Below are 27,038 nucleotides of genomic sequence, written 5' to 3'. Positions count from 1 at the left end.
TGTTTACCACTCCAGGTCCTGATGGTCCAGTATCAGTTTACCACTCCAGGTCCAGTATCAGTTCACCACTCCAGGTCCTGATGGCCCAGTATCAGTTTACCACTCCAGGTCCTGATGGTCCAGTATCAGTTTACCACTCCAGGTCCTGACTGCCTAGTATCAGTTTACCACTCCAGGTCCTGACGGCCCAGTATCAGTTTACCACTCCAGGTCCTGACAGCCCAGTATCAGTTTACCACTCCAGGTCCTGATGGCCCAGTATCAGTTTACCACTCCAGGCCCAGTATCAGTTTACCACTCCAGGCCCAGTGTCAGTTTACCACTCCAGGTCCAGTATCAGTTTACCACTCCAGGCCCAGTGTCAGTTTACCACTCCAGGTCCTGATGGCCCAGTATCAGTTTACCACTCCAGGCCCAGTATCAGTTTACCACTCCAGGTCCTGATGGCCCAGTATCAGTTTACCACTCCAGGCCCAGTGTCAGTTTACCACTCCAGGCCCAGTATCAGTTTACCACTCCAGGTCCAGTATCAGTTTACCACTCCAGGCCCAGTATCAGTTTACCACTCCAGGCCCAGTGTCATTTTACCACTCCAGGCCCAGTGTCAGTTTACCACTCCAGGTCCTGACGGCCCAGTATCTCTGAACTGGCCCTGATGCCGGTCCCTAGCCCTCCTGATAGCCATGGTAGTCTTTCCTTTAACATGGACTCTTTGGAAAATGTTAACTTTGAACTGGGACCCTTGGTATACCCCCCCCAACCTCAATAGACACCATGTAAAGCTTCATCTACTCACCGTACAGGGCTTAGAGACCAGAGGTTATTTTTGATACCTGTAGCACCTGTTATTAATGTTGCTGTGGATATATCTCATCCTATTGTCTCCTCTCCACCTCCAGATAGTGGGACCAGCTGCTCGGCTACTGGAGGGGAGAAACCACACCTCATACACAACACTCTCACACACATACAGTGCCCCTCACTGGGAGGAAAAATGTGATGAAGGGTCATTCTTCATCGCTTTTCATCCGGACGTCAAAATACAGCCTTAAGAAATTAACAAAATGCCCATTCTGAGTCCCCAAATAACAGTATGGCCTCCCCCACCACTCCCATCACTCTCACAGCTGACACCACAAACACTGGCACATCTCTAGGAACCCGAGCCGACATGATAATACTTACTACAAGAAGCGGGATTGGTCAATAGACATGAACAAACTGACAGCTGTAATAGGAGGTTCTAATGTGTGGGGGAATCCCCCTCATTCCATCTCCCACTTGTACAGCGTAGAGAAGCTTTCCTCAGATACTCCATATGGTAGTGCTGTTGGACAGGTTGTAGCCATATGCAGGTCACCCAGAAGGTTTTGTTGAACTAGAACAACTGCCTCAGGTTCAATCAACCTAAAACAATTCTTAAAAGACAGATTCAACAGCTTTTTAGTTGTGAAGGTCTTTCCCCGTAGATCTGTTGGTGTCTGATCCACTTTTGTGATCGTTTGTTGATTTAAACAGCAGACGCTGATGAACAGACCAATGACATCATCAGACACCATCGCAGGGTGTTGACTGGTGTGGATGAGCTCCTGTTCCAGGTGGAGCCTCACGATCCGGTCCACTGGCCTGTTACGACCGCTGGCGACATGCTGGAGTCCTGTTCCAGGTGGGTCCTAACGATCCGGTCCACTGGCCTGTTACGACCGCTGGCGACATGCTGGAGTCCTGTTCCAGGTGGGTCCTAACGATCCGGTCCACTGGCCTGTTACGACCGCTGGCGACATGCTGGAGTCCTGTCCAAGGTGGGTCCTAACGATCCGGTCCACTGGCCTGTTACGACCGCTGGCGACATGCTGGAGTCCTGTCCAAGGTGGGTCCTAACGATCCGGTCCACTGGCCTGTCACGACCGCTGGCGACATGCTGGAGTCCTGTTCCAGGTGGGTCCTAACGATCCGGTCCACTGGCCTGTTACGACCGCTGGCGACACGCTGGAGTCCTGTCCAAGGTGGAGCCTCACGATCCGGTCCACTGGCCTGTTAAGACCACGGGAGTCCTGACTAAAGCAATTCAACTACGGGTCAGCCCTCCTCCACACAGTTCAATATCCTCTACCCGGTCTTGTACATTTAGATTACAGGAATCTGTACGGGCATTACGATAGATTCAACACCATTACCGTTCATCAAACTATCTAAATGAGAACCTGAATTGGACTTGGTTTCCAAGATACAAACTCTTTGTAACCGATACAAAACCTTGTTGGAAGGGATACAAGCTCTTTCTAGTATCTCTTCTAGAATAGTGAATAATGACAATCTGACTGTAGAACAATGACAGAAACAACCAGGATATAGATATCAAACCAGCAGATAAAAGTCAGAGCCGTCCAGAGTAGTGATGTTGTGCAGGCAGCGATCGGTTGAAGAGCAGGAACTTAGTTTTTCATGTAGTTTTACTTGTAATAAATAAAATGATAAAAGGACCATTTCATACTAATTTTGAGGTAAAATAATCTAATTGTATTTGACCTTGGCGAAGACCGAATGCGGCCCAGGGGGGAAATGAGTTTGACACCCCTGAGCTGCAGGCCGGTATTGAGGAATATAAAGGAGGGAAATTCCATCTATGGCCACTAGATGGAACCAGACACTATTTTGTTCTGCCACTGTAGAGTCACTGTAGTTTAACTACACAGAGCTTTGACAATCCATCTCATTATTTGAATGCATGATAACGATACTGATCTTGTTTAATTGATTATAAACATTAAAACAGTAAATGTATTATCCATGGGTGTTGTTAATTGCTGGTGACGTGTAGACTACTATTGAAAGTACTGTGAAAAAACACTGCTGCGTTCTCTCACTATTACCCAAGGAGCAACAACTCCATCACCTTGACGGTTGTTGAAGAACATACAGCATGGTTGGAGTTGTCGGGTTGGAGACATGACGTCCAGATCACTTCACTAGTGGTATTTCACGGGTCAAAATGGCTTTCATCCCACGAAGCCGTACTTAAACCTTCAGACACTTAGAGACCTTAAAGTGTTCAATAAAAAGGCTGTTTTAAGTGTTTAAACACACTCCATCTGTGATGTTAAAATAAGTCCCTGCTGTAACTCTCCTTCTTGGTCTTGTTCTCTCTCTCTCTCTCTCTCTCTCTCTCTCTCTCTCTCTCTCTTTCTCTACCTCTCTTCCTCCCTGCCGGGTAGCAAGCAGGGGGCCAACCACATCAGGAGACACTGGGAAAGTGTTGCAGTGTGTGTGTGTGTGTGTGTGTGTGTGCTTTGTCGACGGGGCTGGTTGGATTGAATTAACAATGCAATGAGGGTGAGAAGGGGAGGAACAGGGAGGGGCAGTCTACAGAGAGAGAGTGTTAGGGAGGGAGAGGGCGAGACTTGTTTAGTGATGAAAGCCAATAGAAAGTCTGCTGGGTGATAATATCCACATGCGGGAGATGGAGAGGAGCCAGAACACAGAGACACAGAGAGAGAGAGACCCTAACCACAGGAACTCAGGCTGTCCATGGGCATCCATGCAGCTACCTCACCAGGACCCCGAAGAGAGTCGCAGACTGACCAGGGTAGAGACCAGCTAACAAACCACCAAAAAGCTCAGCATAGAAACCATGATCTGACAGAAGAGCTGAAAAACTTTCAAACTGACCCCCAAAACCAAGGAGCCAACCAATGAGTGACCAACGAATAGACCACCTCAACCCCTGACCTCTGTCTCTACTGGAATACTTACCTAACCCAACGCAGAGACAGACTGGGACACAGAGAGAGAGAGAGGACGCTTTGGACACCTGAAACAAGAGGTAAAACTCACCTGACACTTCCTAACCTTAGAGACTGAACCACACTGAGAATAGAGTACCAACGTCCTTATCTCAATCATCCTCACTTAGACAAGCTCTGGGCACAGTTTACTGTAAATGGTACAGACATATAATGTAAGACGTTAACAATCTCTGGTGTTGATATGGTGTTAATATGATCAGCTGTGATGTTGTACTCCAGTACCCCTTAAAGATGACTTATCTAGATGACTCATTTATTTACCTCACTGAAATGAGAGAGCCCTCATCACAATTCACACAACATTATTTATTAAATTATTGATGTGTTAAGGGACATTTTAATTCATAACCAATAGAGTAGCAGTAGGGGAGAGTGGGTGAAGTTTGAACCACCCTTGATTCTAGGAAACCGTACACAAAATGAATCATGTGACCAAATATGTAGGAAGAGGTCATCAGTTCATGGAGTCTGAAGGATGAAACCACATGGAAAAACTGACCAGCAAGTTAGGTCCAAAACAAACAGATTTTCACCAAGTCAAATGATTTTATTGTGTTAGAGATTTCATTATGCTTGTATCTAAACCAAAGTAGATAATTTTAACGTTGTTATAAACATCAGTTGGGGCCTCTATTAGCTTCAATATGAGGTCCTAAATCTAGTATGAAAGTGCATCCTTGTAGCTGTGTAGGCTAATAGAGTGTAAATGTTTGCCTTGGGGTAAGTTGGGCCAATGTCAAGTTGAGTAAATGTTAGTGTTTTATTCCAAGGGGTAATGCAAAGCATTATCGCTGAGATATGAGGTATCAACAGGGCATAGATTGTGATTGTGTTTGAGAAGTAAAAATAGACTTAGCTTTTTAAAAGGTGTTGGAAATATTTAGTTAAATAATGAATTACAATTTAATGTGTAGGCGGCTTAATGTACCTTGTCCCGTTCCCGTTTTCAAAACTGTAATGTTTACATAGTTTTTTTATTTTGAAAAAATATTTAACCTTTATTTAACTAGGCAAGTCAGTTAAGAACAAATTCTTATTTTTCAATGACGGCCTACCAAAAGGCCTTTTATAGGACAACACACACATCCCAACAAGAGAGACACCACAACACTTCATAAAGACAGACCTAAGACAACAACCTAGCATGGCAGAAGAGAGACACCACAACATAAAGACAGACCTAAGACAACATAGCATGGCAGAAGAGAGACACCACAACATAAAGACAGACCTAAGACAACAACACAGCAAGGCAGAAGAGAGACACCACAACACGACATAAAGACAGACCTAAGACAACAACCTAGCAAGGCAGAAGAGAGACACCACAACATAAAGACAGACCGAAGACAACAACATAGCAAGGCAGAAGAGAGACACCACAACATAAAGACAGACCGAAGACAACAACATAGCAAGGCAGAAGAGAGACACCACAACATAAAGACAGACCGAAGACAACAACATAGCATGGCAGAAGAGAGACACCACAACATAAAGACAGACCTAAAACAACAACATAGCATAAATTATGATTATTTCAGAGGATACACAACATCCTGAAAAATATGTAGATATCTTTGTTAGAAAGAATACTATATTTCCTTTGACGGACAGAAGCTGAATGTTAAAACTGGTTTAACTTACCCACCCCCCCCTCTCCTACTATTGACACTAAATTACACATATTCAACATTTAACAAGAGTGAGAAGGGATGGCTAGTTGACCTCAGAAGTCTAGAAGGCTTGCACAGTGCTTTGTGTATTGCTCAGTACTATGAATGTGGTTATCTCTGAACTATTAATGTGTATGTGTGTGTGCCAACTAAGAACGTGTGTGTGGGGAAAAGGGGTCCGTTACAGACGGCTCCGTCAGGGGACCGTTACAGACGGCTCCGTCAGGGGTCCGTTACAGACAGCTCAGTCAGGGGACCGTTACAGACAGCTCCGTTACAGACAGCTCCGTTACAGACGGCTCCGTCAGGGGTCCGTTACAGACAGATCCGTTACAGACGGCTCAGTCAGGGGACCGTTACAGACAGATCCGTTACAGACAGCTCCGTTACAGACGGCTCCGTCAGGGGTCCGTTACAGACGGCTCCGTTACAGACAGCTCCGTTACTGACAGATCCGTTACAGACGGCTCCGTCAGGGGACCGTTACAGACAGCTCCGTTACAGACGGCTCCGTTACAGACGGCTCCGTTACAGACAGCTCCGTTACAGACAGCTCCGTTACAGACAGCTCCGACAGGGGACCGTTACAGACGGCTCCGTCAGGGGACAGTTACAGACAGCTCCGTTACAGACAGCTCCGTCAGGGGACAGTTACAGACGGCTCCGTTACAGACATCTCCGTTACAGACAGCTCCGTCAGGGGACAGTTACAGACGGCTCCGTTACAGACGGCTCCGTTACAGACGGCTCCGTTACAGACGGCTCCGTTACAGACATCTCCGTTACAGACAGCTCCGTCAGGGGACAGTTACAGACGGCTCCGTTACAGACGGCACCGTTACAGACTGCTCCGTTACAGACTGCTCCGTTACAGACAGCTCCGTCAGGGGACCGTTACAGACAGCTCCGTTACAGACAGCTCCGTTACAGACGGCTCCGTTACAGACGGCTCCGTTACAGACGGCACCGTTACAGACGGCTCCGTTACAGACAGCTCCGTTACAGACGGCTCAGTCAGGGGACCGTTACAGACAGCTCCGTTAGGGGACCGTTACAGACAGCACCGTTAGGGGACCGTTACAGACAGCTCCGTTAGGGGACCGTTACAGACAGCTCCGTTAGGGGACCGTTACAGACGGCTCCGTTAGGGGACCGTTACAGACGGCACCGTTAGGGGACCGTTACAGACGGCTCCGTTAGGGGACCGTTACAGACGGCTCCGTTAGGGGACCGTTACAGACGGCTCCGTTAGGGGACCGTTACAGACGGCTCCTTTTAGGGGACCGTTACAGACGGCTCCGTTACAGACGGCGCCGTCAGGCGACCGTTACAGACGGCTCCGTTACAGACGGCTCCGTTACAGACGGCTCCGTTACAGACGGCTCCGTTACAGACGGCTCCGTCTGGGGACCGTTACAGACGGCTCCGTCAGGGGACCGTTACAGACGACTCCGTCAGGGGTCCGTTACAGACAGCTCCGTTACAGACAGCTCCGTCAGGGGACCGTTACAGACTGCTCCGTCAGGGGACTGTTACAGACGGCTCCGTCAGGGGACCGTTACAGACGGCTCCGTCAGGGGACCGTTACAGACAGCTCCGTCAGGGGACCGTTACAGACAGCTCCGTTACAGACGGCTCCGTCAGGGGACCGTTACAGACGGCTCCGTCAGGGGACCTTTACAGACGGCTCCGTCGGGACCGTTACAGACGGCTCCGTCAGGGGACCGTTACAGACGGCTCCGTCAGGGGACCGTTACAGACTGCTCCGTTAGGGGACCGTTACAGATGGCTCCGTCAGGGGACCGTTACAGACAGCTCCGTCAGGGGACCATTACAGACAGCTCCGTTACAGACGGCTCCGTCAGGAGACCGTTACAGACAGCTCCGTTACAGACGGCTCCGTCAGGGGACCGTTACAGACGGCTCCGTCAGGGGACCGTTACAGACAGCTCCGTTAGGGGACCGTTACAGACAGCTCCGTTACAGAGGGCTCCGTCAGGGGACCGTTACAGACAGCTCCGTTACAGACGGCTCCGTCAGTGGACCGTTACAGACGGCTCCGTCAGGGGACCGTTACAGACGGCTCCGTTAGGGGACCGTTACAGACGGCTCCGTTAGGGGACCGTTACAGACGGCTCCGTTAGGGGACCGTTACAGACGGCTCCGTTAGGGGACTGTTACAGATGGCTCCGTTAGGGGACCGTTACAGACGGCTACGTTAGGGGACCGTTACAGACGGCTCCGTTAGGGGACCGTTACAGACGGCTCCGTTAGGGGACCGTTACAGACGGCTCCGTCAGGGGACCGTTACAGACGGCTCCGTCAGGGGACCGTTACAGACGGCTCCGTCAGGGGACCGTTACAGACTGCTCCGTTACAGACGGCTCCGTTACAGACGGCGCCGTCAGGCGACCGTTACAGACGGCTCCGTTACAGACGGCTCCGTTACAGACGGCTCCGTTACAGACGGCTCCGTTACAGACGGCTCCGTTACAGACGGCTCCGTCAGGGGTCCGTTACAGACAGCTCCGTTACAGACAGCTCCGTCAGGGGACCGTTACAGACTGCTCCGTCAGGGGACTGTTACAGACGGCTCCGTCAGGGGACCGTTACAGACGGCTCCGTCAGGGGACCGTTACAGACAGCTCCGTCAGGGGACCGTTACAGACAGCTCCGTTACAGACGGCTCCGTCAGGGGACCGTTACAGACGGCTCCGTCAGGGGACCTTTACAGACGGCTCCGTCGGGACCGTTACAGACGGCTCCGTCAGGGGACCGTTACAGACAGCTCCGTCAGGGGACCGTTACAGACTGCTCCGTTAGGGGACCGTTACAGATGGCTCCGTCAGGGGACCGTTACAGACAGCTCCGTCAGGGGACCATTACAGACAGCTCCGTTACAGACGGCTCCGTCAGGAGACCGTTACAGACAGCTCCGTTACAGACGGCTCCGTCAGGGGACCGTTACAGACGGCTCCGTCAGGGGACCGTTACAGACAGCTCCGTTACAGACGGCTCCGTCAGTGGACCGTTACAGACGGCTCCGTCAGGGGACCGTTACAGACGGCTCCGTCAGGGGACCGTTACAGACTGCTCCGTCAGGGGACCGTTACAGACGGCTCAGTCAGGGGACCGTTACAGACAGCTCCGTCAGGGGACCGTTACAGACGGCTCCGTCAGGGGACCGTTACAGACGGCTCCGTTACAGACGGCACCGTTACAGACAGCTCCGTTACAGACGGCTCCGTCAGGGTACCGTTACAGACAGCTCCGTTAGGGGACCGTTACAGACAGCACCGTTATGGGACCGTTACAGACAGCTCCGTTAGGGGACCGTTACAGACAGCTCCGTCAGGGGACCGTTACAGACGGCTCCGTCAGGGGACCGTTACAGACAGCTCCGTTAGGGGACCTTTACAGACAGCTCCGTTACAGACGGCTCCGTCAGGGGACCGTTACAGACTGCTCTGTTAGGGGACCGTTACAGACGGCTCCGTCAGGGGACCTTTTACAGACGGCTCCGTCAGGGGACCTTTACAGACGGCTCCGTCGGGACCGTTACAGACGGCTCCGTTAGGGGACCGTTACAGACGGCTCCGTTAGGGGACCGTTACAGACGGCTCCGTTAGGGGACCGTTACAGACGGCTCCGTCAGGGGACTGTTACAGAAGGCTCCGTCAGGGGACCGTTACAGACGGCTCCGTTAGGGGACCGTTACAGACGGCTCCGTTAGGGGACCGTTACAGACGGCTCCGTTAGGGGACCGTTACAGACGGCTCCGTCAGGGGACCGTTACAGACGGCTCCGTCAGGGGACCGTTACAGACGGCTCCGTCAGGGGACCGTTACAGACTGCTCCGTTACAGACGGCTCCGTTACAGACGGCGCCGTCAGGCGACCGTTACAGACGGCTCCGTTACAGACGGCTCCGTTACAGACGGCTCCGTTACAGACGGCTCCGTTACAGACGGCTCCGTCTGGGGACCGTTACAGACGGCTCCGTCAGGGGACCGTTACAGACTGCTCCGTCAGGGGTCCGTTACAGACAGCTCCGTTACAGACAGCTCCGTCAGGGGACCGTTACAGACTGCTCCGTCAGGGGACTGTTACAGACGGCTCCGTCAGGGGACCGTTACAGACGGCTCCGTCAGGGGACCGTTACAGACAGCTCCGTCAGGGGACCGTTACAGACAGCTCCGTTACAGACGGCTCCGTCAGGGGACCGTTACAGACGGCTCCGTCAGGGGACCGTTACAGACGGCTCCGTCAGGGGACCGTTACAGACGGCTCCGTCGGGACCGTTACAGACGGCTCCGTCAGGGGACCGTTACAGACAGCTCCGTCAGGGGACCGTTACAGACTGCTCCGTTAGGGGACCGTTACAGATGGCTCCGTCAGGGGACCGTTACAGACGGCTCCGTCAGGGGACCGTTACAGACGGCTCCGTCAGGGGACCGTTACAGACGGCTCCGTTACAGACGGCACCGTTACAGACAGCTCCGTTACAGACGGCTCCGTCAGGGGACCTTTACAGACGGCTCCGTCAGGGGACCTTTACAGACGGCTCCGTCGGGACCGTTACAGACGGCTCCGTCAGGGGACCGTTACAGACGGCTCCGTCAGGGGACAGTTACAGACGGCTCCGTCAGGGGACCGTTACAGACGGCTCCGTCAGGGGACCGTTACAGACAGCTCCGTCAGGGGACCGTTACAGACAGCTCCGTTACAGACGGCTCCGTCAGGGGACCGTTACAGACTGCTCCGTTAGGGGACCGTTACAGACGGCTCCGTCAGGGGACCTTTACAGACGGCTCCGTCAGGGGACCTTTACAGACGGCTCCGTCAGGGGACCTTTACAGACGGCTCCGTCAGGGTACCGTTACAGACAGCTCCGTTAGGGGACCGTTACAGACAGCACCGTTAGGGGACCATTACAGACAGCTCCGTTAGGGGACCGTTACAGACAGCTCCGTCAGGGGACCGTTACAGACGGCTCCGTCAGGGGACCGTTACAGACAGCTCCGTTAGGGGACCGTTACAGACAGCTCCGTTACAGACGGCTCCGTCAGGGGACCGTTACAGACAGCTCCGTCAGGGGACCGTTACAGACGGCTCCATCAGGGGACCGTTACAGACAGCTCAGTCAGGGGACCGTTACAGACAGCTCCGTCAGGGGACCGTTACAGACAGCTCCGTCAGGTGACCGTTACAGACGGCTCCGTTACAGACGGCTCCATCAGTGGACCGTTACAGACGGCTCCGTCAGGGTACCGTTACAGACAGCTCCGTTAGGGGACCGTTACAGACAGCACCGTTAGAGGACCATTACAGACAGCTCCGTTAGGGGACCGTTACAGACAGCTCCGTCAGGGGACCGTTACAGACGGCTCCGTCAGGAGACCGTTACAGACAGCTCCGTTAGGGGACCGTTACAGACAGCTCCGTTACAGACGGCTCCGTTAGGGGACCGTTACAGACAGCACCGTTAGGGGACCATTACAGACAGCTCCGTTAGGGGACCGTTAAAGACAGCTCCGTCAGGGGACCGTTACAGACGGCTCCGTCAGGGGACCGTTACAGACAGCTCCGTTACAGACGGCTCCGTCAGGGGACCGTTACAGACAGCTCCGTCAGGGGACCGTTACAGACGGCTCCGTCAGGGGACCGTTACAGACAGCTCAGTCAGGGGACCGTTACAGACAGCTCCGTCAGGGGACCGTTACAGACAGCTCCGTCAGGTGACCGTTACAGACGGCTCCGTTACAGACGGCTCCATCAGTGGACCGTTACAGACGGCTCCGTCAGGGTACCGTTACAGACAGCTCCGTTAGGGGACCGTTACAGACAGCACCGTTAGGGGACCATTACAGACAGCTCCGTTAGGGGACCGTTACAGACAGCTCCGTCAGGGGACCGTTACAGACGGCTCCGTCAGGGGACAGTTACAGACGGCTCCGTCAGGGGACCGTTACAGACGGCTCCGTCAGGGGACCGTTACAGACGGCTCCGTTACAGACAGCTCCGTCAGGGGACCGTTACAGACGGCTCCGTTACAGACGGCTCCGTCAGGGGACCGTTACAGACAGCTCCGTCAGGGGACCGTTACAGACAGCTCCGTTACAGACGGCTCCGTCAGGGGACCGTTACAGACGGCTCCTTCAGTGGACCATTACAGACAGCTCCGTCAGGGGACCGTTACAGACAGCTCCGTTACAGACAGCTCCGTCAGGGGACCGTTACAGACGGCTCCGTCAGGGGACCGTTACAGACGGCTCCGTCAGGGGACCGTTACAGACGGCTCCGTCAGGGGACCGTTACAGACTGCTCCGTTACAGACGGCTCCGTTACAGACGGCGCCGTCAGGCGACCGTTACAGACGGCTCCGTTACAGACGGCTCCGTTACAGACGGCTCCGTCAGGGGACTGTTACAGACGGCTCCGTCAGGGGACCGTTACAGACGGCTCCGTCAGGGGACCGTTACAGACAGCTCCGTCAGGGGACCGTTACAGACAGCTCCGTTACAGACGGCTCCGTCAGGGGACCGTTACAGACGGCTCCGTCAGGGGACCTTTACAGACGGCTCCGTCGGGACCGTTACAGACGGCTCCGTCAGGGGACCGTTACAGACGGCTCCGTCAGGGGACCGTTACAGACTGCTCCGTTAGGGGACCGTTACAGATGGCTCCGTCAGGGGACCGTTACAGACAGCTCCGTCAGGGGACCATTACAGACAGCTCCGTTACAGACGGCTCCGTCAGGAGACCGTTACAGACAGCTCCGTTACAGACGGCTCCGTCAGGGGACCGTTACAGACAGCACCGTTATGGGACCGTTACAGACAGCTCCGTTAGGGGACCGTTACAGACAGCTCCGTTACAGACGGCTCCGTCAGGGGACCGTTACAGACGGCTCCGTCAGGGGACCGTTACAGACAGCTCCGTCAGGGGACCGTTACAGACAGCTCCGTTACAGACGGCTCCGTCAGGGGACCGTTACAGACGGCTCCGTCAGGGGACCTTTACAGACGGCTCCGTCGGGACCGTTACAGACGGCTCCGTCAGGGGACCGTTACAGACGGCTCCGTCAGGGGACAGTTACAGACGGCTCCGTCAGGGGACCGTTACAGACGGCTCCGTCAGGGGACCGTTACAGACTGCTCCGTCAGGGGACCGTTACAGACAGCTCCGTCAGGGGACCGTTACAGACTGCTCCGTTAGGGGACCGTTACAGATGGCTCCGTCAGGGGACCGTTACAGACAGCTCCGTCAGGGGACCATTACAGACAGCTCCGTTACAGACGGCTCCGTCAGGAGACCGTTACAGACAGCTCCGTTACAGACGGCTCCGTCAGGGGACCGTTACAGACGGCTCCGTCAGGGGACCGTTACAGACAGCTCCGTTAGGGGACCGTTACAGACAGCTCCGTTACAGAGGGCTCCGTCAGGGGACCGTTACAGACAGCTCCGTTACAGACGGCTCCGTCAGTGGACCGTTACAGACGGCTCCGTCAGGGGACCGTTACAGACGGCTCCGTTAGGGGACCGTTACAGACGGCTCCGTTAGGGGACCGTTACAGACGGCTCCGTTAGGGGACCGTTACAGACGGCTCCGTTAGGGGACTGTTACAGATGGCTCCGTTAGGGGACCGTTACAGACGGCTCCGTTAGGGGACTGTTACAGATGGCTCCGTTAGGGGACCGTTACAGACGGCTACGTTAGGGGACCGTTACAGACGGCTCCGTTAGGGGACCGTTACAGACGGCTCCGTTAGGGGACCGTTACAGACGGCTCCGTCAGGGGACCGTTACAGACGGCTCCGTCAGGGGACCGTTACAGACGGCTCCGTCAGGGGACCGTTACAGACTGCTCCGTTACAGACGGCTCCGTTACAGACGGCGCCGTCAGGCGACCGTTACAGACGGCTCCGTTACAGACGGCTCCGTTACAGACGGCTCCGTTACAGACGGCTCCGTTACAGACGGCTCCGTCTGGGGACCGTTACAGACGGCTCCGTCAGGGGACCGTTACAGACTGCTCCGTCAGGGGTCCGTTACAGACAGCTCCGTTACAGACAGCTCCGTCAGGGGACCGTTACAGACTGCTCCGTCAGGGGACTGTTACAGACGGCTCCGTCAGGGGACCGTTACAGACGGCTCCGTCAGGGGACCGTTACAGACAGCTCCGTCAGGGGACCGTTACAGACAGCTCCGTTACAGACGGCTCCGTCAGGGGACCGTTACAGACGGCTCCGTCAGGGGACCTTTACAGACGGCTCCGTCGGGACCGTTACAGACGGCTCCGTCAGGGGACCGTTACAGACAGCTCCGTCAGGGGACCGTTACAGACTGCTCCGTTAGGGGACCGTTACAGATGGCTCCGTCAGGGGACCGTTACAGACAGCTCCGTCAGGGGACCATTACAGACAGCTCCGTTACAGACGGCTCCGTCAGGAGACCGTTACAGACAGCTCCGTTACAGACGGCTCCGTCAGGGGACCGTTACAGACGGCTCCGTCAGGGGACCGTTACAGACAGCTCCGTTACAGACGGCTCCGTCAGTGGACCGTTACAGACGGCTCCGTCAGGGGACCGTTACAGACGGCTCCGTCAGGGGACCGTTACAGACTGCTCCGTCAGGGGACCGTTACAGACGGCTCAGTCAGGGGACCGTTACAGACAGCTCCGTCAGGGGACCGTTACAGACGGCTCCGTCAGGGGACCGTTACAGACGGCTCCGTTACAGACGGCACCGTTACAGACAGCTCCGTTACAGACGGCTCCGTCAGGGTACCGTTACAGACAGCTCCGTTAGGGGACCGTTACAGACAGCACCGTTATGGGACCGTTACAGACAGCTCCGTTAGGGGACCGTTACAGACAGCTCCGTCAGGGGACCGTTACAGACGGCTCCGTCAGGGGACCGTTACAGACAGCTCCGTTAGGGGACCGTTACAGACAGCTCCGTTACAGACGGCTCCGTCAGGGGACCGTTACAGACTGCTCTGTTAGGGGACCGTTACAGACGGCTCCGTCAGGGGACCTTTTACAGACGGCTCCGTCAGGGGACCTTTACAGACGGCTCCGTCGGGACCGTTACAGACGGCTCCGTTAGGGGACCGTTACAGACGGCTCCGTTAGGGGACCGTTACAGACGGCTCCGTTAGGGGACCGTTACAGACGGCTCCGTCAGGGGACTGTTACAGATGGCTCCGTCAGGGGACCGTTACAGACGGCTCCGTTAGGGGACCGTTACAGACGGCTCCGTTAGGGGACCGTTACAGACGGCTCCGTTAGGGGACCGTTACAGACGGCTCCGTCAGGGGACCGTTACAGACGGCTCCGTCAGGGGACCGTTACAGACGGCTCCGTCAGGGGACCGTTACAGACTGCTCCGTTACAGACGGCTCCGTTACAGACGGCGCCGTCAGGCGACCGTTACAGACGGCTCCGTTACAGACGGCTCCGTTACAGACGGCTCCGTTACAGACGGCTCCGTTACAGACGGCTCCGTCTGGGGACCGTTACAGACGGCTCCGTCAGGGGACCGTTACAGACTGCTCCGTCAGGGGTCCGTTACAGACAGCTCCGTTACAGACAGCTCCGTCAGGGGACCGTTACAGACTGCTCCGTCAGGGGACTGTTACAGACGGCTCCGTCAGGGGACCGTTACAGACGGCTCCGTCAGGGGACCGTTACAGACAGCTCCGTCAGGGGACCGTTACAGACAGCTCCGTTACAGACGGCTCCGTCAGGGGACCGTTACAGACGGCTCCGTCAGGGGACCTTTACAGACGGCTCCGTCGGGACCGTTACAGACGGCTCCGTCAGGGGACCGTTACAGACAGCTCCGTCAGGGGACCGTTACAGACTGCTCCGTTAGGGGACCGTTACAGATGGCTCCGTCAGGGGACCGTTACAGACAGCTCCGTCAGGGGACCATTACAGACAGCTCCGTTACAGACGGCTCCGTCAGGAGACCGTTACAGACAGCTCCGTTACAGACGGCTCCGTCAGGGGACCGTTACAGACGGCTCCGTCAGGGGACCGTTACAGACAGCTCCGTTACAGACGGCTCCGTCAGTGGACCGTTACAGACGGCTCCGTCAGGGGACCGTTACAGACGGCTCCGTCAGGGGACCGTTACAGACTGCTCCGTCAGGGGACCGTTACAGACGGCTCAGTCAGGGGACCGTTACAGACAGCTCCGTCAGGGGACCGTTACAGACGGCTCCGTCAGGGGACCGTTACAGACGGCTCCGTTACAGACGGCACCGTTACAGACAGCTCCGTTACAGACGGCTCCGTCAGGGTACCGTTACAGACAGCTCCGTTAGGGGACCGTTACAGACAGCACCGTTATGGGACCGTTACAGACAGCTCTGTTAGGGGACCGTTACAGACGGCTCCGTCAGGGGACCTTTTACAGACGGCTCCGTCAGGGGACCTTTACAGACGGCTCCGTCGGGACCGTTACAGACGGCTCCGTCAGGGGACCGTTACAGACGGCTCCGTCAGGGGACCGTTACAGACTGCTCCGTTAGGGGACCGTTACAGACGGCTCCGTCAGGGGACCGTTACAGACGGCTCCGTCAGGGGACCGTTACAGACTGCTCCGTCAGGGGACCGTTACAGACAGCTCCGTCAGGGGACCGTTACAGACGGCTCCGTCAGGGGACCGTTACAGACGGCTCCGTCAGGGGACCGTTACAGACGGCTCCGTTACAGACGGCACCGTTACAGACAGCTCCGTTACAGACGGCTCCGTCAGGGGACCTTTACAGACGGCTCCGTCAGGGGACCTTTACAGACGGCTCCGTCGGGACCGTTACAGACGGCTCCGTCAGGGGACCGTTACAGACGGCTCCGTCAGGGGACAGTTACAGACGGCTCCGTCAGGGGACCGTTACAGACGGCTCCGTCAGGGGACCGTTACAGACAGCTCCGTCAGGGGACCGTTACAGACAGCTCCGTTACAGACGGCTCCGTCAGGGGACCGTTACAGACTGCTCCGTTAGGGGACCGTTACAGACGGCTCCGTCAGGGGACCTTTACAGACGGCTCCGTCAGGGGACCTTTACAGACGGCTCCGTCAGGGGACCTTTACAGACGGCTCCGTCAGGGTACCGTTACAGACAGCTCCGTTAGGGGACCGTTACAGACAGCACCGTTAGGGGACCATTACAGACAGCTCCGTTAGGGGACCGTTACAGACAGCTCCGTCAGGGGACCGTTACAGACGGCTCCGTCAGGGGACCGTTACAGACAGCTCCGTTAGGGGACCGTTACAGACAGCTCCGTTACAGACGGCTCCGTCAGGGGACCGTTACAGACAGCTCCGTCAGGGGACCGTTACAGACGGCTCCATCAGGGGACCGTTACAGACAGCTCAGTCAGGGGACCGTTACAGACAGCTCCGTCAGGGGACCGTTACAGACAGCTCCGTCAGGTGACCGTTACAGACGGCTCCGTTACAGACGGCTCCATCAGTGGACCGTTACAGACGGCTCCGTCAGGGTACCGTTACAGACAGCTCCGTTAGGGGACCGTTACAGACAGCACCGTTAGAGGACCATTACAGACAGCTCCGTTAGGGGACCGTTACAGACAGCTCCGTCAGGGGACCGTTACAGACGGCTCCGTCAGGAGACCGTTACAGACAGCTCCGTTAGGGGACCGTTACAGACAGCTCCGTTACAGACGGCTCCGTTAGGGGACCGTTACAGACAGCACCGTTAGGGGACCATTACAGACAGCTCCGTTAGGGGACCGTTAAAGACAGCTCCGTCAGGGGACCGTTACAGACGGCTCCGTCAGGGGACCGTTACAGACAGCTCCGTTACAGACGGCTCCGTCAGGGGACCGTTACAGACAGCTCCGTCAGGGGACCGTTACAGACGGCTCCGTCAGGGGACCGTTACAGACAGCTCAGTCAGGGGACCGTTACAGACAGCTCCGTCAGGGGACCGTTACAGACAGCTCCGTCAGGTGACCGTTACAGACGGCTCCGTTACAGACGGCTCCATCAGTGGACCGTTACAGACGGCTCCGTCAGGGTACCGTTACAGACAGCTCCGTTAGGGGACCGTTACAGACAGCACCGTTAGGGGACCATTACAGACAGCTCCGTTAGGGGACCGTTACAGACAGCTCCGTCAGGGGACCGTTACAGACGGCTCCGTCAGGGGACAGTTACAGACGGCTCCGTCAGGGGACCGTTACAGACGGCTCCGTCAGGGGACCGTTACAGACGGCTCCGTTACAGACAGCTCCGTCAGGGGACCGTTACAGACGGCTCCGTTACAGACGGCTCCGTCAGGGGACCGTTACAGACAGCTCCGTCAGGGGACCGTTACAGACAGCTCCGTTACAGACGGCTCCGTCAGGGGACCGTTACAGACGGCTCCTTCAGTGGACCATTACAGACAGCTCCGTCAGGGGACCGTTACAGACAGCTCCGTTACAGACAGCTCCGTCAGGGGACCGCTACAGACAGCTCCGTCAGGGGACCGTTACAGACAGCTCCGTCAGGGGACCGTTACAGACGGCTCCGTTAGGGGACCGTTACAGACGGCTCCGTCAGGGGACCATTACAGACAGCTCCGTTACAGACAGCTCCGTCAGGGGACCGTTACAGACGGCTCCGTCAGGGGACCGTTACAGACTGGAGGATGGATGGAGCCAAATACAGGACCTTTCTGGAAGAAAACCTGATGGAGTCTGCAAAAGACCTGAGACTGGGACGGAGATTTTTCTTCCAACAAGACAATGATCCAAAACATAAAGCAAAATCTACACTGGAATGGTTAAAAAATAAACATATCCAGGTGTTAGAATGGCCAAGTCAAAGTCCAGACCTGAATCCAATCGAGAATCTGTGGAAAGAACTGAAAACTGATGTTCACAAATGCTCTCCATCCAACCTCACTGAGCTCGAGCTGTTTTGCAAGGAGGAATGGGAAAAAAATTCTCGATGTGCAAAACTGATAGAGACATACCCCAAGCGACTTACAGCTGTAATCGCAGCAAAAGGTGGCGCTACAAAGTATTAACTTAAGGGGGCTGAATAATTTTGCACGCCCAATTTTTCAGTTTTTGATTTGTTAAAAAAGTTTGAAATATCCAATAAATGTCGTTCCACTTCATGATTGTGTCCCACTTGTTGTTGATTCTTCACAAAAAAATACAGTTTTATATCTTTATGTTTGAAGCCTGAAATGTGGCAAAAGGTCGCAAAGTTCAAGGGGGCCGAATACTTTCGTAAGGCACTGTAGTTAATGTTGTACACCTCAGGACCTAGTATGATTATGTAGTTAAGGTATAAAGACAGTTGTATGAAACTGCAGCTTGTTACATGATTTAACTTTACGTAAGTTATAAACTAACAGGGCGGGAGGGGGACATGAAGACAGGGAGGGGTGGCAGGGAGGAGGACATGAAGACAGGGAGGGGGGGGGACATGAAGACAGGGAGGGGGGGACATGAAGACAGGGAGGGGGTGAAGCAGGCAAGGGGGAAGGAGAGCCTGAGACGGGGGCGACGAGGGGGGGAGACGAGAGGCTGGGAGGGGGGGGGAGACGAGAAGCTGGGAGGGGGAGACGAGACGGGGGAGACGAGAGGCTGGTAGGGGGGAGACGAGAGTCTGGGAGGGGGAGACGAGAGGCTGGGAGGGGGAGACGAGAGGCTGGGAGGGGGGAGACGAGAGGCTGGGAGGGGGAGACGAGAGGCTGGGAGGGGGGGGGGGGCGAGAGGCTGGGAGGGGGGAGACGAGACGGGGGAGACGAGAGGCTGGGAGGGGGGAGGCGAGAGGCTGGGAGGGGGAGACGAGAGGCTGGGAGGGGGAAGACTAGAAGTTGGGAGGGGGAGACTAGAGGCTGGGAGGGGACAGAGGGAGATTGGTAGAAGAGAGGCTGGGAGATTGGTAGAAGAGAGGCTGGGAGGAAGGAGAGAGAGGCATGGCTACAGTGTTGTTAGGTGAACCAACCTACTGTAACCTTGACCTCCAAACGACATGGGTACAGTGTTGTTAGGTGGACAAACCTACTGTAACCTTGACCTCCAGACGACATGGCTACAGTGTTTGTCTTTCCATGCTGTTGGTTAGTTTATCCAGGGAGATAAACCTCTGAGGAGGCACCTTGAGGGCAGCCCCAGGTCTGACCAGCCCAGTGCAGTGAGCTGGTACTGCCTTCCCCTGCTGGGTCGGGCCTGTGGTCCCCCTGATCGGTGCTGGGGCTGTGGTTTGCTGATTTGCCCTGAGAAATCCCACACAAACTGTCTCTCTAATGGACCGACATCAACCCACCCCCACCACAGCCAGCAGCTCCCACCCCCACCACAGCCAGCAGCTCCCCCACGCCCGACAACCACACCCAGCAGCTCCCAGCAGCTAATTGACCCCCCCAACCACAGCCAGCAGCTCCTACCCCCACGCCCACCACACCCAGCAGCTAATTGACGCCCCCACCACAGCCAGCAGCTCCTACCCCCACGCCCAGCAGCTAATTGAACCCACCCCACCACAGCCAGCAGCTCCTACCCCCACGCCCACCACACCCAGCAGCTAATTGACGCCCCCACCCCACCACAGCAGCCCACCCCACCCCACCACACCCAGCAGCTAATTGACCCCCCCCCCACCCCACCACAGCAGCCCACCACAGCCAGCAGCTCCCACCCCCGCTCCCGACCACCACACCCAGCAGCTAATTGACCCCCCCCCCCCACCCCACCACAGCAGCCCACCCATTCACCTCTGAACGAAACCATCTCAGGCTGACCAAGTGGACCTCAGCCTGTGGCATGTTGTTAATTGTGTCCCAAATGGAACCCCTTTCCCTACATAGTGCACTACTATTGACCTGGCCCCTGGAACGAAGACCACATGTGGGGTTGAACTAAGTAGCTGAGAATCCACTTCTGAAACTGAACAGTAGACCGGGCTGGGGCAACATAAGGACTGTTTCTCAGCTGGTGGTAATTATCACCAGCAGCAAGAAGGGGTCGGGGTTGTGTCTGTGCCCGTGTCCAAAGTGCATTGTGGTTGCAGCAGCCTATGTCCACACAGCAGCCCCGGGCTAATGTTCTCTGTGATAGGTTCCTTTAAATGCTCCACATTAGTAATGTGGTTTTCAGCCAATGGATTGGAGAACGTGATGAGGATAATTAGTAGAATTGGGATTTATTGTGTAAATGTAATACATGCTTCATTTAGAAATCAAAGGCCTCAGAAGATGTGTTAGTGGACATGGAGAGGCCTCATCAGGTTTCAGGTCTTCCTAACTTGTTGGTGTTGATGTAGAAGATGTGTTAGTGGACATAGGAAGACCTCATCAGGTTTCAGGTCTTCCTGACATGTTGGTGTTGATACAGAAGATGTGTTAGTGGACATAGAGAGGCCTCAGAATATGTGTTAGTGGACATAGAGAGGCTTCAGAATATGTGTTAGTGGACATAGGAAGGCCTCATCAGGTTTCAGGTCTTGTTGGTGTTGATGCAGAAGATGTGTTAGTGGACATAGGAAGGCCTCATCAGGTTTCAGGTCATCCTAACTTGTTGGTGTTGATACAGAAGATGTGTTAGTGGACATGGAGAGGCCTCATCAGGTTTCAGGTCATCCTAACTTGTTGGTGTTGATACAGAAGATGTGTTGGTGGACATAGGAAGGCCTCATCAGGTTTCAGGTCATCCTAACTTGTTGGTGTTGATACAGAAGATGTGTTAGTGGACATAGAGAGGCCTCAGAATATGTGTTAGTGGACATAGAGAGGCTTCAGAATATGTGTTAGTGGACATAGGAAGGCCTCATCAGGTTTCAGGTCTTGTTGGTGTTGATGCAGAAGATGTGTTAGTGGACATAGGAAGGCCTCATCAGGTTTCAGGTCTTCCTAACTTGTTGGTGTTGACACAGAAGATGTGTTAGTGGACATGGAGGCCTCATCAGGTTTCAGGTCATCCTAACTTGTTGGTGTTGATACAGAAGATGTGTTAGTGGACATAGAGAGGCCTCAGAATATGTGTTAGTGGACATAGAGAGGCTTCAGAATATGTGTTAGTGGACATAGGAAGGCCTCATCAGGTCTCAGGTCTTGTTGGTGTTGATGCAGAAGATGTGTTAGTGGACATAGGAAGGCCTCATCAGGTTTCAGGTCATCCTAACTTGTTGGTGTTGATACAGAAGATGTGTTAGTGGACATGGAGAGGCCTCATCAGGTTTCAGGTCATCCTAACTTGTTGGTGTTGATACAGAAGATGTGTTGGTGGACATAGGAAGGCCTCATCAGGTTTCAGGTCATCCTAACTTGTTGGTGTTGATACAGAAGATGTGTTAGTGGACATAGAGAGGCCTCAGAATATGTGTTAGTGGACATAGAGAAGCTTCAGAATATGTGTTAGTGGACATAGGAAGGCCTCATCAGGTTTCAGGTCTTGTTGGTGTTGATGCAGAAGATGTGTTAGTGGACATAGGAAGGCCTCATCAGGTTTCAGGTCATCCTAACTTGTTGGTGTTGACACAGAAGATGTGTTAGTGGACATGGAGGCCTCATCAGGTTTCAGGTCATCCTAACTTGTTGGTGTTGATACAGAAGATGTGTTAGCGAGGTCTCAGCAGGGTTCAGATCTTCCTGACTTGTTGGTGTTGATGTAGAAGATGTGTTAGTGGACATAGGAAGGCCTCGAGGTCATTTCCTAAGGGACACGATATTCATATCCCCCTTTTTTCCCAAGATGTTTTAGTCCACCTCATAACAGTTACTGTTCCAGACAGTTTCTCTCTGAGAAATCTCTTCACTACGGCATCCATGAATACACTACAGTAGCATTTATGATACGTGACTTTGTCAACTCCGCTTTTCACTCATTTTAATTTAAAGAGCAGAACTGGTTAAGCTGTTTGCCCCTACGACAGACCATGCGAAGGTGTTTTTTCGTCAGGATTTTGAAGGACTTAACCTTTCTGTTCCTCCAAATCCTCTTTCTCTGTGACCTACTTGCCTACTTCCCCAACATTCCCTAGGGGCTAGCGATAGACAGAACGACTCTAGACAGTGACTTTAGAGGAAGACAGAAGAGATGGAGGAGGAGAGGTCTATCTTACTTTAGTTTTCCACTGAGGACTCCCTCCCTCACTCCATCCATCATGACTCCACTGTGAACTCCTTCCCTCCATCATGACTCCACTGAGGACTCCCTTCCTCCATCATTACTCCACTGAGGACTCCCTTCCTCCATCATGACTCTGTCCATCATGACTCCACTAAGGACTCCCTCCCTTCATCATTACTCTACTGAGGACTCCTTCCCTACCTCCATCATGACCCCACTGAGGACTCCCTCCATTGAACCCCCACTGAGGACTCCATCCATCATGACCCCACTGAGGACTCCCTCCATCATGACCCCACTGAGGACTCCATCCATCATGACCCCACTGAGGACTCCATCCATCATGACCCCACTGAGGACTCCATCCATCATGACCCCACTGAGGACTCCATCCATCATGACCCCACTGAGGACTCCCTCCATCATGACCCCACTGAGGACTCCCTCCATTGAACCCCCACTGAGGACTCCATCCATCATGACCCCACTGAGGACTCCCTCCATCATGACCCCACTGAGGACTCCATCCATCATGACCCCACTGAGGACTCCATCCATCATGACCCCACTGAGGACTCCATCCATCATGACCCCACTGAGGACTGCATCCATCATGACCCCACTGAGGACTGCATCCATCATGACCCCACTGAGGACTCCCTCCATCATGACCCCACTGAGGACTCCCTCCATCATGACTCCTTCCCTCCCTCCATCATGACTCCACTGAGGACTCCTTCCCTCCCTCCATCATGACTCCACTGAGGACTCCTTCCCTCCCTCCATCCATAATTTATCCACTGAGGACTCCTTCCCTCCATCATGACTCCCTCCCTCCATCATGACTCCACTGAGGACTCCCTCCATCCATCATGACTCCACTGAAGACTCCCTCCCTCCATCATGACTCCACTGAGGACTCCCTCCCTCCATCATGACTCCACTGAGGACTCCCTCCCTCCCTCCATGACTCCACTGAGGACTCCACCCCTCCAGCATGACTCCACTGAGGACTCCCTCCCTCCATCATGACTACACTGAGTACTCCTTCCCTCCATCATGACTCCCTCCCTCCATCATGATTCCACTAAGTACTCCTTCCCTCCCTCCATCACGACTCCACTGAGTACTCCCTCCCTCCATCATCATTCCACTGAGGACTCCTTCTCTCCCTCCACTGAGGACTCCTTCCCTCCCTCCTTCCATCATTACTTCAGTGAGAACTCCTTCCCTCCATCATGACTCCACTGAGGACTCCTTCCCCCCCTCCATCATGACTCCACTGAGGACTCCTTCCCTCCCTCCATCATGACTCCACTGAGGACTCCTTCCCTCCCTCCATCATGACTCCACTGAGGACCTCTTCCCTCCCTCCATCCATCATTTCTCCACTGAGGACTCCTTCCCTCCATCATGACTCCACTGAGTACTCCCTCCCTCCATCATCACTCCACTGAGGACTCCTGCCCTCATGACTCCACTGAGGACTCCCTCCCTCCATCATGACTCCACTGAGGACTCCCTACCTCCCTCCATCATGACTCCACTGAGTACTCCCTCCATCCATCATCACTCCACTGAGGACTCCTTCCCTCATGACTCCACTGAGGACTCCTTCCCTCCCTCCATCATGACTCCACTGAGGACTCCTTCCCTCCCTCCATCATGACTCCACTGAGGACTCCTTCCCTCCCTCAACCATCATTTCTCTGAAGCACAATCAGTTTCAGAGTGAGGCTGATATGAGTTGATGGGCTAACATATAATACTGAGCAGAGTTTCCAGACCTGCCAGACGGAGACAGGCTCAGGCTGCATCTTTACCTCTCGTTTCTCATCTTCCCTGCCAACAGCCAAGGCTTGGTCCGCCACTAGAGACCTCTTACTCAGGCCCAGTAGGGAAAAGGTTTACACAAGGAATAGAACGGTTTGGAATCACATGGCTCAGAAAACTATTACTAGGTCTAGATCAGATTCTCATTCATAGTGGGAAGTGTTGACTTTACTGAGAGATGTATTCACACTGGGAAGGGCTGACAGATGTATTCACACTGGGAAGGGCTGACAGATGTATTCACACTTGGAAAGGCTGACAGATATATTCACACTGGGAAGGGCTGACAGATGTATTCACACTGGGAAGGGCTGACAGATGTATTCACACTGGGAAGGGCTGACAGATGTATTCACACTGGGAAGGGCTGACAGATGTATTCACACTGGGATGTGCTGACAGATGTATTCGCACTGGGAAGGGCTGACAGATGTATTCGTACTGGGAAGGGCTGACAGATGTATTCGTACTGGGAAAGGCTGACAGATGTATTCATACTGGGAAGGGCTGACAGATGTATTCATACTGGGAAGGGCTGACAGATGTATTCATACTGGGAAGGGCTGACAGATGTATTCATACTGGGAAGGGCTGACAGATGTATTCGTACTGGGAAGGGCTGACAGATGTATTCCTACTGGGAAGGGCTGACAGATGTATTCATACTGGGAAGTGCTGACAGATGTATTCATACTGGGAAGGGCTGACTTTACTGACAGATGTATTCATACTGGGAAGGGCTGACAGATGTATTCACACTGGGAAGGGCTGACAGATGTATTCACACTGGGAAGGCCTGACTTTACTGACAGATGTATTCATACTGGGAAGGGCTGACAGATGTATTCATACTGGGAAGGGCTGACAGATGTATTCACACTGGGAAGGGCTGACAGATGTATTCACACTGGGAAGGGCTGACAGATGTATTCGTACTGGGAAAGGCTGACAGATGTATTCATACTGGGAAGGGCTGACAGATGTATTCATACTGGGAAGGCCTGACAGATGTATTCACACTGGGAAGGGCTGACTTTACTGAGAGATATTTAGAACCTGATTATTTTAGTTAAACAGAAAATCTGAGAGAGAGGAGAGAGGAGAGAGGAGAGAGGAGAGAGAAGAGAGAAGAGAGAAGAGAGAAGAGAGGAGAGAGGAGAGAGGAGAGAGAGATATGTATAGTATATATATAATATAATATATATAATGTGACATTTGTAATGTCTTTATTGTTTTGAAACTTCTGTATGTTTAATGTTTACTGTTCATTTTTATTGTTTATTTCACTTTATATATTATCTACCTCACTTGCTTTGGCAATGTTAACACGTTTCCCATCCCAATAAAGCCCTTGAATTGAATTGAATTGAGAGAGAAAGAGAGAAGAGAGGAGAGGAGAGAGGAGAGAGGAGAGCTAGAGGAGAGAGGAGAGCTAGAGGAGAGAGGAGAGAGGAGAGGAGAGAGGAGAGAGGAGAGAGGAGAGGAGAGCTAGAGGAGAAAGCTTAGAGACAAACAGATGCCAGGCGTTAGAGGTCTGTGAGTAATTCAATTTCAACTCTTAGAAAATGGATTTTCAAAGTTATAGCCACATGTGCTACAAAGATGTCTGTCTGTCTGACAGTGGCCCCTCAGTTGTCCCTACTTAATCATTATTCCTAGCCGTGAATCCTGCCTGAGCTGAGTGAGACAAAGTGACAAATTAGAGTTAATCTGCCTCTTCCTGTCCTGAAGGAAACTAAGTGACCCCAACGATCAGACCCCGTACTGCATTCAGCGCGCACGCGAGACAGAGACAGAGAGAGAGAGAGGGCGAGAGAGAGAGAGAGAGAGGGCGAGAGAGAGAGAGGGCGAGAGAGAGAGGGCGAGAGAGAGAGAGAGGGGGCGAGAGAGAGAGAGAGAGGGCGAGAGAGAGAGGGCGAGAGAGAGAGAGAGGGGGCGGGAGAGAGAGAGAGAGGGCGAGAGAGAGAGAGAGAGAGAGGGCGAGGGCGAGAGAGAGAGAGAGAGAGGGCGAGGGCGAGAGAGAGAGAGAGGGCGAGAGACAGAGAGGGCGAGAGACAGAGAGGGCGAGAGAGAGAGAGAGGGCGAGAGAGAGAGGGCGAGAGAGAGAGAGAGGGCGAGAGAGAGAGAGAGGGCGAGAGAGAGAGAGAGAGAGAGAGAGAGAGAGAGGGCGAGAGAGAGAGAGGGCGAGAGAGAGAGGGCGAGAGAGAGAGAGAGGGGGCGAGAGAGAGAGAGAGAGGGCGAGAGAGAGAGGGCGAGAGAGAGAGAGAGGGGGCGGGAGAGAGAGAGAGAGGGCGAGAGAGAGAGAGAGAGAGAGGGCGAGGGCGAGAGAGAGAGAGAGAGAGGGCGAGGGCGAGAGAGAGAGAGAGGGCGAGAGACAGAGAGGGCGAGAGACAGAGAGGGCGAGAGAGAGAGAGAGGGCGAGAGAGAGAGGGCGAGAGAGAGAGAGAGGGCGAGAGAGAGAGAGAGGGCGAGAGAGAGAGAGAGAGCGAGAGAGAGAGAGGGCGAGAGAGAGAGAGAGGGCGAGAGAGAGAGAGGGCGAGAGAGAGAGAGAGAGAGAGAGGGCGAGAGAGAGAGAGAGAGAGAGGGCGAGAGAGAGAGAGAGGGCGAGAGAGAGAGAGAGG

General features: G+C 54.3%; 1 protein-coding gene across 7 annotated transcripts in view; it reads left to right on the top strand.

Annotated features, from left to right (window-relative positions):
- Nucleotides 1–3,330: 3,330 nt before the first annotated feature.
- The window catches only part of LOC118966144 (gremlin-2-like), a 37,096-nt gene continuing 13,388 nt past the window's right edge, over nucleotides 3,331–27,038 (top strand). For all 7 annotated transcript variants that reach the window (XR_005053435.1, XR_005053427.1, XR_005053431.1 and 4 more), the window contains exon 1: nucleotides 3,331–3,823. The gene's annotated coding sequence lies outside the window, so the exon portion shown is untranslated. The remainder of the gene's footprint in view (nucleotides 3,824–27,038) is intronic.

Source organism: Oncorhynchus mykiss, chromosome 1 (assembly GCF_013265735.2).
Source record: "Oncorhynchus mykiss isolate Arlee chromosome 1, USDA_OmykA_1.1, whole genome shotgun sequence".
Classification (NCBI taxonomy): Eukaryota; Metazoa; Chordata; class Actinopteri; order Salmoniformes; family Salmonidae; genus Oncorhynchus; species Oncorhynchus mykiss.
The sequence above is the reverse complement of the archived record's forward strand: the minus strand, read 5'-3'. Positions and strand labels throughout refer to the sequence as shown.